Here is an 11,019-nt window from a genome sequence, read left to right on the forward strand (position 1 = left end):
GTGCCGGGCATGTTGTGGAGTCGTGTTGTGCCAGAGGTGCGGCGTTTTGCGCGGCTGGATAGGCCACCGGATGTGTTGGTGATTCACGCGGGTGGCAACGATTTGGGGGGTAGGTCCATGCGGGAGCTGGTTAGAGATGTCAAGCTGGATTTTCTTCAGTTGCGGCGTGAGTTTCCGGGGCTGGTGGTGGTGTGGTCTGACATGGTCGCCCGCACTTCTTGGCACTTGGCGCGGTCGGTGGAGCGGCTCAACAAGGCCAGGATTAAGGTCAACCGGGAGGTGGGGCGCTTTTTTAGTCGTAATGGGGGATTGGTGGTTCTGCATGTGGAGTTGGAGGTGGATACTTGGCGGTACCTTCGCAGTGATGGAGTGCATTTGAATGCGGTGGGCACGGATTTGTGGTCCCTGGAGCTGCAGGACGGCATTCTACGGGCGGTTCGTTTGTGGCGTGGCACGCATGGGTAAGGGCTTACCCAGCGTGCTGTGGCGGTTGTTGGTCTTTGGAGGCGGTTCTCATCTTGGAAGGAAAACAATGGTGTGGGACCCCATCCGTGGTATGGGGGGCCCGGTGGATATTCCCAGTTAACCAAGGTTTAGCTGGAAGGTGGTGGTGCTGCACTGCGGACGGTATGGTTGTCTCCGAGCTGGTTGGTTGCGGCTGGAGGCCTAGTGTATAGGGTTGTCCGCAGGTGCATTTTGGATCGTTTGTGGGTGCCTTTGAAGACCAACAACAATTCTTTGGTTTCGTTAAGGAACGGTTGATGTATGTAAATTGTGAAGTTGTTAATAAAAGGCCATGTTGGCCATTTACTCCAAAAATGGTGTCATGTTTTTGTAACGTTTATTTGGTTAAGGGGGGGGGGGGGGGTTTGGGGTGGTATGGATAGGCAATGGTGGAAGTAGGAGTGGACAAGCCTATCTATGGTGCAGTAGTCATGATCTTGATGCCAGTGTGATCCAGAACCTTCCAGAATATTGATACATATTTTGTATTCCCTACATTTTTTTTTTTCACAGTTGGAGGACAAGGTTTTTGGAAGAATTTACCAGGCCCTGGTCTCAATAAGCTTTGGAGCCACCAACCGATGCTACATTCAGGAAGTGGTGTCGTTTTCCGGGGGGTGCTTCTAAGACTTCCCTCTGTGCATTAAATATAGAGTGTTGCTTGATCCAGCACCTCCACCACTCAGGAGAAGAATTGCTTTTTTCAATGAATACAAGGCTTCTTCTGATTGGCTGAGGAGAGTGGATAATGTCGCTATCTCCTTGGCCAATCAGAGCAAAACTTGGATTGATTTAAATGCCTGCAGTCTCTTCCTAACCTTTCTACCATCCTTCCCACCTGTCTACGGTCTCCTCCCCACCTGTCTGCACTCTCCTCCCCACTTGTATGCAGTCTCCTCCCCACCTGACTGCAGGCTCCTCCCCACCTGTCTACCATCCTTCTCACCTCTCTGCAGTCTCCTCCCCACCTGTTAGCATTCTCCTCCCCACCTGTCTGCATTCTCCTCCCCACCTGTCTGTAGTCTCCTCCCCACCTGTCTGTCATCCTCCCCACCTGTCTGTAGTCTCCTCCTCACCTGTCTGTCATCCTTCCCACCTGTCTACAGTCTTTTTCCTACCTGTCTGTTATCCTCTCCACCTGACTGCATTCTCCCCCCACTTGTCTACAGTCTCCTCCCCACCTGTCTACAGTCTCCTCCCCGCCTGTCTACAGTCTCCTCCCCACCTGACTGAAGTCTCCTCCCCACCTGTCTGTTATCCTCCCCACCTGTCTGCAGTCTCCTCCCCACCTGACTGAAGTCTCCTCCCCACCTGTCTGTTATCCTCTCCACCTGTCTGCATTCTCCTCTCCACCTGTCTGCTTTCTCCTCTCCACCTGTCTGCAGTCTCCTCCCCACCTGTATGTTATCCTTCCCACCTGACTGCAGTCTCCTCCCCACCTGACTGTTCTCCTCCCCACCTGACTGAAGTCTCCTCCCCACCTGTCTGTTATCCTTCCCACCTGACTGCAGTCTCCTCCCCACCTGACTGTTCTCCTCCCCACCTGACTGAAGTCTCCTTCCCACCTGTCTGCAGTCTCCTTCCCACCTCTCTGCAGTCTCCTCCCCACCTGTCTGTTATCCTTCCCTCCTGTCTGCAGTCTCCTCCCCACCTCTCTGCAGTCTCCTCCCCCCGTCTACCCTCCTTTCCACCTGTCTGCAGTCTCCTCCCCACCTGTCTACTGCCCTTCCCATCTGTCTACCATCCTTCTCAAATGTTTACCCTCCTCCCCACCTGACTGCAGTCTCCTCCCCATTGTCTACCATCCTTCCCACCTGTCTTCAGTCTCCTCCCCATTGTCTACCATCCTTCCCACCTGACTGCAGTCTCCTCCCCACCTGTCTACCATCCTTCCCACCTGTCTTCAGTCTCCTCCCCATTGTCTACCATCCTTCCCACCTGTCTTCAGTCTCCTCCCCATTGTCTACCATCCTTCCCACCTGACTGCAGTCTCCTCCCCATTGTCTACCATCCTTCCCACCTGTCTTCAGTCTCCTCCCCATTGTCTACCATCCTTCCCACCTGACTGCAGTCTCCTCCCCACCTGTCTACCATCCTTCCCACCTGTCTTCAGTCTCCTCCCCATTGTCTACCATCCTTCCCACCTGTCTTCAGTCTCCTCCCCACCTGTCTACCATCCTTCCCACCTGTCTTCAGTCTCCTCCCCATTGTCTACCATCCTTCCCACCTGTCTTCAGTCTCCTCCCCACCTGTCTACCATCCTTCCCACCTGTCTTCAGTCTCCTCCCCACCTGTCTACCATCCTTCCCACCTGTCTTCAGTCTCCTCCCCATTGTCTACCATCCTTCCCACCTGTCTTCAGTCTCCTCCCCATTGTCTACCATCCTTCCCACCTGTCTTCAGTCTCCTCCCCATTGTCTACCATCCTCCCCACCTGTCTATCATCCTTCCCACCTGTCTGCAGTCTCTCCCACCTGTCTGCAGTCTCTCCCACCTCTGTACCACTCTTTCCTCCTGTCTGCCGCCTCTCTCATCTGTCTACCATCCTCCCAACTGTCTGCAGTCTCTTCTACTTGCTGATCATCCTTCCCACCTGTCTAGCATGACATGTTAGGTATCTCTTTACTCATCATAACTTCATATTTTATTTTTTTTTTTTTAAAAAAGTGTTATAGAGTGTTTGTGCGAAATAAAATTCATTAAAGTAAAATTTTTCCCCAAAAAACTGCATTTAAAAAAACTCTGTGTAAATATCATGTGACACAAAAGAAAATTGCAGCCCCCCCTCCCCATTTTATTCTGTAGGGTCTCTGCTAAAAATATATATATATAATGTTTAGTTGTTATAAGTAATTATGTAGCAAAAAAATACTGACTTTTACATATAGGAGAGAAGTGGTAAAATTGGCCAAAAAGGGAACTGGTTAAAAAAAAAAAAAAGAATGATAATGATGAGATAGCATGGGCGGGTGACAGGTCCTCTTAATGGAGACATTGGGGGTCTAGTAGACACTCAATGTCTTCCCTGCCCGCCAATGCAGCTATTCAAGCTGTGACCCCGGAAGCGATATAATACACGTCGCTCGTGGGATCACTAGTCGCAGGGAGATTTAGGGCCCTATCTGCCTCTGAAAATACATTTGGGTAGAATAGACAGCCTAAAAGGCAGTGACGTCCCGAGGCAGGTGCGGGGGGGTGCGGCCAGCACCGGGTGACACCTTCCTCATGGGGTGACACCGGACCAGCTCCACGGAAAGGTAGGTTGTAAAGCAAGCCAACGATCCCCGGAGGATGGATCCGATCCATCCTGCGAGGATCGTCGGCTTTCTTTGCAACTTACCTTTTCGTGGAGCTGGTCCAGTGTCACCCCGTATAGGTTGCATGCCGAGGATCCCCGCAGGATGGATGGGATCTACGGATTGGGGAGCATAATGGATCGGACTCTAATCCATTATGCTCAACCCGCAGATCCGATCCGCCCTGTGGGGATCGTCGGCATGCAACCTATACGGGGTGACACCGGACCCGCTCCACGAAAAGGTAAGTTGTAAAGAAAGCTGACAATCCCCGCAGGATGGATCGGATCTGCAGATTGAGCCTAATGGGTGGGAGTCCGATCCATTATGCTCAATCCGCAGATCCGATCCATTCTGCAGGGATCGTCGGAGGGGGTGTCACCGGGTGACACCAACCCTAGGGACGCCTCTGCTGAAAGGTATAGTGTTGCGAGACATTACTGACACAAAAAAAGTGCTCTGGGACTCAAGGAGATCTAAGGAGTAAAAGGCCATATAAAGAATACACGACATGCATTCCACTCGAGTGTTAACTTACAATATCGGATGACTTCTTGTCAAAGTGTCCCAAAAATCATATTTGGACCGAGCAATAGAAACATCTATTTTCAGCCTGCAGGCCTGAAAGTCTACCCCCGCCCCAGTTTCTATGTGCCATAATTAATAATTATTTGAAGCTTCTAATGACCGTTTGTAGCCCCGTAATTGGCATTTCTGCATTTTAGGAAAATAATTCCCTCTGCTCACTTTGTGGCATTTTGCAAATCCTCCTCTTCTCATCGTCTTATAATGTCCCCGATGCCGTTTGCGGGATTTATAGACGGGCGGTGTGTCATTGCCGCTGAGTAAATTAGACTTTTGTTCCTGCGACTCCGATGTCTGATATGAATAGTCATCGTTTGTTAGGTGTCAGGCTGAGCTCCGAGGAAGAGACGGGAGAAGAGAAATACAGGATGGCTTGTGGAATTATTTGTATGTAGGACAGATATGTAACTCTGACAGGGGCCCCGAAGCTTCAAGATTTAAGGTGGAACACTGGGACAACTGATGCAAAAGCCAACACATTTCGAGGACTAAGACACGTCTACATCAGGGCTCTAAAATAAAACATATTCATTAAAAAATTAAAAAGTGACAAATTATTATTATTATACAGTATTTATAAAGCGCCGATAGTTCGCTCAGCCCTGTACATTACAAAGGGGGACAGAACATGTGACAGAACAATAACAATACAATGCAAAACATGAGGGGATCGAGGGCCCTGCTCTTTCGAGCTTACAATCTAGGAGGGAGGGGATGGTGGTACAGGAGGAGATAGCTGTGGGGGATGGAGTGGTAGGAAGAGTGGAGGAGGTCAGGAATTAGCAGGGGGTGGGGTAGGCTTCCCGGAAGAGATGGGTTTTCAGGGTGCGCCTAAAGGAGAGGAGAGTAGGTGATAATCTGATGGGTTGGGGCAGGGAGTTCCAGAGGATGGGTGGCACCATGGAGAAGTCCTGGAGGCGGGCATGGGAGGAGGAGACCGGGGAACTAGAGAGAAAGAGGTCTTGTGAGGAGCGGAGTGTGCGTGTTGGGCGGTACTTGGATATTAGGTCGGTGATGTAGTTAGGGGCAGTATGGTGGACGGCTTTGTACGTCAGTGTTAGGATTTTGAATTTGATCCGTTGCGCAATCGGAAGCCAGTGGAGAGATTAGCAGAGGGGGGTGGAGGACACTGAGTGGAGGCCAGTGGAGGGATTGACAGAGGGGGGTGGAGGACACTGAGTGGAGGCCAGTGGAGGGATTGGCAGAGGGGGGTGGAGGACACTGAGTGGAGGCCAGTGGAGGGATTGGCAGAGGGGGGTGGCGGAGATGGAGCGGTTGGAAAGGTGAATGAGTCTGGCAGCCGTATTCAGGATGGACTGAAGCTGGGATAGCCAGCGGCGAGGCAGGCCAGTGAGGAGGGAGTTGCAGTAGTCGAGTCGTGATATGATGAGGGAGTGGATGAGCTGTTTAGTGTTTTCTGGGGTTAGGAACGTGCGGATTTTGGCGATGTTGCGGAGGTGGAGTCTGCATGTTGCGGAGGCGGAGTCTGCATGAGCTTGTTAAAGATTGGACTTGGGGCTGGAAGGATAGGTTGGAGTCCAGAATGACACCAAGTACTCTGGCCTGCGGGGCGGGTTTGATGGTGGCGTTGTTGGATGTGATGGAGAAGTCAAGGGGGGGTGGTGTCCGGGCTGGGGGGAAGACAAGAAACTCAGTTTTGGAGAGGTTCAGTTTAAGGAAGTGGAGCGACATCCAGTCTGATATGTCGTTCAGTAGGTGTGTGATTCGGGCGGAGACCGAGGGGGTGGGGGGTTGAGAGATAGATTTGTGTGTCGTCGGCATAGAGGTGATAGTTGAAGCCGTGAGAGTGTATGAGTTGGCCAAGGGAGGAGGTGTAGATGGAGAAGAGAAGGAGCCCGGGGACAGAGCCTTGAGGGACCCCAACAGAGAGGGGGAGTGAGGTGGAGGTGGTAGCATTATAGGTAACGCTGAAAGAGCGTTGTGACAGGTAGGATGAGAGCCAGGAGAGATCGGAGTCTCTGAGGCCGAGGGAGTGTAGTTTTTTGAGGAGGAGGGGGTGGTCGACTGTGTTGAAGGCCGCAGAGAGGTCAAGGAGTAGGAGCACTGAATAGTGGCCATTAGCTTTGGCGGTTAGCAGGTCGTTGGAGAGTTTAAGTAAGGCAGTTTCGGTGGAGTGTAGGGGGCGGAAGCCGGACTGTAGGGGATCGAGGAGGTTGTTGAGGTGAGAGCTTAGGTGGGTGAAGACTAGGCGCTCGAGGAGTTTGGATGTAAATGGGAGCAGGGAGATGGGTCTGAGGTTGTTCGGGTCATTGGGGTCCAGGGAGGGCTTTTTAAGTATGGGGTGATGTATGCATGTTTCAGAGGGGAGGGGAAAGTGCCGGAGGAGAGGGAGAGATTAAAGATGTGGGTGAGGGAGCGTAGGATGGAGGGGGAGGGAGGTCCTAGGAGTTGTGAGGGGATAGGGTGGAGGGGGCAAGTGGTGAGGCGGGCATCAGAGAGGATGCCCGATAAACAAGGTGATACGGTAGACTAATAGTAATATTAAAGATAATAATGGACTGTTGGTGGAGTGTATGATGAGTCAAAAGGGGCACATCGGTCAATAAGCATGACATTGTCATATGAGGTCAGTAAGGTGGGAACCTGATTTTCCTTTAAGCTGAACTCTGGTCAGCTATAAAAAAATAAAATCTATGTGCAGTAACCCTCTCTTCCCCCATGGCCATTAATATGTAGTGGGTCCCACTTTGTGGGTATAACATCCTCCACTCTTTTGGGAAGTCATTCCACAAGATGTTGGAAGGTGTCTGCTGAAATTTGGTCCCATTTGTGAGGTCAGGAGCTGATGTTGGATGAGAACACCTGGCTCACCATCAGTGTTCCAATTCATCCCAAAGGTGTTCAGTAGTGTTGCAGCCAGGGCTCTGTGCAGGACACTCAAGTTTCTCCACACCAAACTGGTCAAACCGTGTCTTTATGGAGCTGGCTTTGTACTTTCATGGTGGAACAGAAAAGGGTCTTCACCAAACTGTTACCACAATGTTGGAAGAGCACAATGGTCTTCAATGTCTTTGTATGCTGCACCATGAACAATACCCTTTACAAAAAACCATGGCCATTAATATGGAATTGTCCGCTTTGTGTCTATATTATCCATCACGCTTCTGGGAAGACTTTCCATAAGATTATGGAGGGTGTCTTTGGGAATTTGTGTCCATTTGTGAGGTTGGATGAGAAGACCTGACTTACAATCTACATTCCAATTCATCCCAAAGGTTCAGTAGGGTTGAGGTCAGGGTTCTGAGAAGGACACTCGAGTTCCTCCACACCAAACTGGTCACAACATGTCGTTCTGCAGCTGGCTTTGTACACAGGGTCAGAACAGAACAGTCAGAACAGTGGAACAGAAAAGGATCTTCACCAAACCTACCATAAGTTTGGAAGAGCACAATTGTCTAATGCAGGGGTATCTAAACTACAAGCCATGAGATACATCTGACTCGCTACAAGATTGTATTTGATTCACGCTAGAATCAGTGGCATATCCTCAGACTAAGGGCACAGACTGAGGATTTGGGTCAGTTAATTTTCGCTTCACCCTTCCAAGCCAAGCCTAACCATCCCATTTTCCTCCCCAACACACAGTCTCCAATGCAGGTTTTCTTGCATTGTGCTGTGTTGCTGTTGCTAGGAGCACCAACATCCTAAGAACCAATGACATGCCTAACCCAGCATTTACAGAAAGATTGAACTTCCTTCATCCAGAGCTGCTGCTCCTACCGGCTCCTGCCCTGCTGCTACACAGCTACTGTAAGTCTAATTACAGTGGTAAGGTAGGACTCTGATGATGGAGACACAGATGTAAGAGGGGTCTTTGATGGGAACATTATTGTTAGGAGGACTCTGATGGAGACACCATTGTAAGGGGGGACTCTGATGGGGACACCCTTGTAAGGGGGGACGCTGATAGGGACACCATTGTAAGGGGGAACTCTGATGGGGACACCATTGTAAGGGGGACTCTGATGGGGACACCATTGTAAGGGGAAATTCTGATAGGGACACCATTGTAAGGGGGGACTCTGATGGGGACTCACTTGTAAGGGGAGACTGTGATGGAGACACCATTGTAAGGGGGGACTCTGATGGGGAAACCCTTGTAAGGGGAGATTTTGATGGAGACACCATTGTAAGAGGGGACTCTGATGGAGACACCATATTACGGGGGTCTCTGATGTAAAGTTACTTCTTAGAGAGTGTTTTTTCTTTTATTCATAAAACTTTTTTTTTTTTGCCAAAAAGTTGAAAAGTTTGGGGACCCCTGGATTTGGTTCCAATATATCTCCAGCCATGAAAGGGGCAATCGGCGCACATGTGCCTAGGCTCAGATGGAGACACGATTTTTTTCTGCAAAGTCAGTGTGCTTCCAGGCAGTAATGTTGTCCTTTAAAAGGTCAGGACAATATAGAACGCAAACAAAACCCGCAGACATGCTAATATTTAAAAAAAACATTGAAACAAACCCACAAAGTCAGCTCAGCTCATATTCAGGAAGTTCTCACCCAACTGTACTCCATTCCCTAAATACACTTCTCAAAAAAATTAAAGGAAGACGTTGAAAACCCATCAGATCTCAATGGGGAAAAATCTCCTGCTGGATCTCTATACTGACATGGACGGGGTAATGTGTGAGGAACGTAAAAATGTCCCATCGTTTGACGGAAATGAAAATGATCGACCTACAGAGGACTGAATTCAAAGACACCCCGAAAATCAAAGTGAAAAAATGATGCAGCAGGCAAGTCCATTTTGCTGAAATTTCAACTCAAAATGGTCCTCAGTGGTTTGCATGGCCCCCACATGCTTGTATGCATGCCTGAAAACATTGGGGCATGCTTCTAATGAGACGACGGATGGTATTCTGGGGTATTTCCTCCAAGATCTGGACCACGGCATCAATGAGATCCTGCACAGTCTGAGGTGCAACCTGGTGGCGTCAGATGGACCTAAACATGACATCCCAGAGGTGTTCTATTGGATTTAGGTCAGGCGAGCGTGGGGGTCATTCAATGGTATCAATTCCTTCATCATCCAGGAACTGCCTGCATACTCTCGCCACATGAGCCGGGACATTGTCATGCACCAGGAGGAACCCAGGACCCACTGCACCAGGAGGAACCCAGGACCCACTGCACCAGCGTAAGGTCTGACGATGGGTCCAAGAATTTCATCCCGATACCTAATGGCAGTCAGAGTGCCATTGTCTAGCCTGTAGAGGTCTGTGCATCCCTCCATGGATATGCCTCCCCAGACCATCACTGACCCACCACCAAAATGGTCATGCTGAACCATGTTACAGGCAGCAGAACGTTCTCCACGGCTTCTCCAGACCCTTTCACGTCTGTCACATGTGCTCAGGGTGAACATGGTCTCATCTGTGAAAAGCACAGGGCGCCAGTGGTGGACCTGCCAATTCTGGTGCTCAATGGCAAATGCCAATCCAGCTCTATGATGCTGGGCAGTGAACACAGGGCCCACTAGAGGACAGGCCACCCTCATGAAGTCTGTTTTTGATTGTTTGGTCAGAGACATTCACACCAGTGGCCTGCTGGAGGTCATTTTGTAGGACTCTGGCAGTGCTCATCCTGTTCCTCCTTGCAAAAAAAGAGCAGATACCGGTCCAGCCGATGGGTTAAGGACCTTCTACAGCCCTGTCCAGCTCTCCTAGAGTAACTGCCTGTCTCCTGGAATCTCCTCCATGCTCTTGAGACTGTGCTGAGAGACACAGCAAACCTTCTGGTAATGGTACGTATTGATGTGCCATCCTGGAGGAGTTGGACTGCCTGTGCACCCTCTGTAGGGTCCAGGTATGGCCTCATAGTACCAGTAGTGACACCAACCCTAGCCAAATGCAAAACTAGTGAAAAACAGTCAGCAAAGATGAATAGGGAAAAAATGTCAGTGGCCTCCACCTATAAAACCATTCCTGTTTTGGGAATTGTCTCATTGTTGCCCATCTAGTACATCTGTTGTTAATTTCATTAACACCAAAGCAGCTGAAACTGATTAACAACCCCCTCTGCTACTTACCTGACCAGATCAATATCCTGGGAGCTTAATTGACTTTATCCTGATTAAAAAGTGTTCCTTTCATTTTTTGAGCAGTGTATTTAGTGCGATTGCATCACCAGACTAAAGACACGGGTGCAAAACGGAGGGGGGGGGGGGGGGGATCATTTTACAATACAAATGTTAAGCAGCTTCATGAAATTAATTAGACTCTGTATACAATGTAACTTGAGGCATTAATAAGATAAACACTGTCCAGCTCTCGGCCGTTCTTACCCCGCCACTGACTTACTAATGCTACAGCGACGTCCTAATTAATTCAGCTACAAACAATGGCCTGAAACTCATAAACTGCCAGCGTAACGAGCACATAATTAGTATTTTCATTAAAGGCTGCAGGTTCTAATTATCACAGCTCAGATATCAGGCAGGAAGCACAATGCACTCTCCAGCAGAATGCGTCTCATGGAGTTCTAATGATGTAGCTCCATATTAATGCTGCACACTGCTCGCCGCCGCAGTGCTGTCAAGCGGGATGGCGAGATGGAGCACAGATTACATTCCCATGGGATCCACTTCCTGCATATCTGCCATTCGTTATATG

This window comes from Staurois parvus, unplaced genomic scaffold (genome assembly GCF_062004578.1).
Source record: "Staurois parvus isolate SC_StPar_1 unplaced genomic scaffold, SC_StPar_1.0 ptg000595l, whole genome shotgun sequence".
NCBI lineage: Eukaryota > Metazoa > Chordata > Amphibia > Anura > Ranidae > Staurois > Staurois parvus.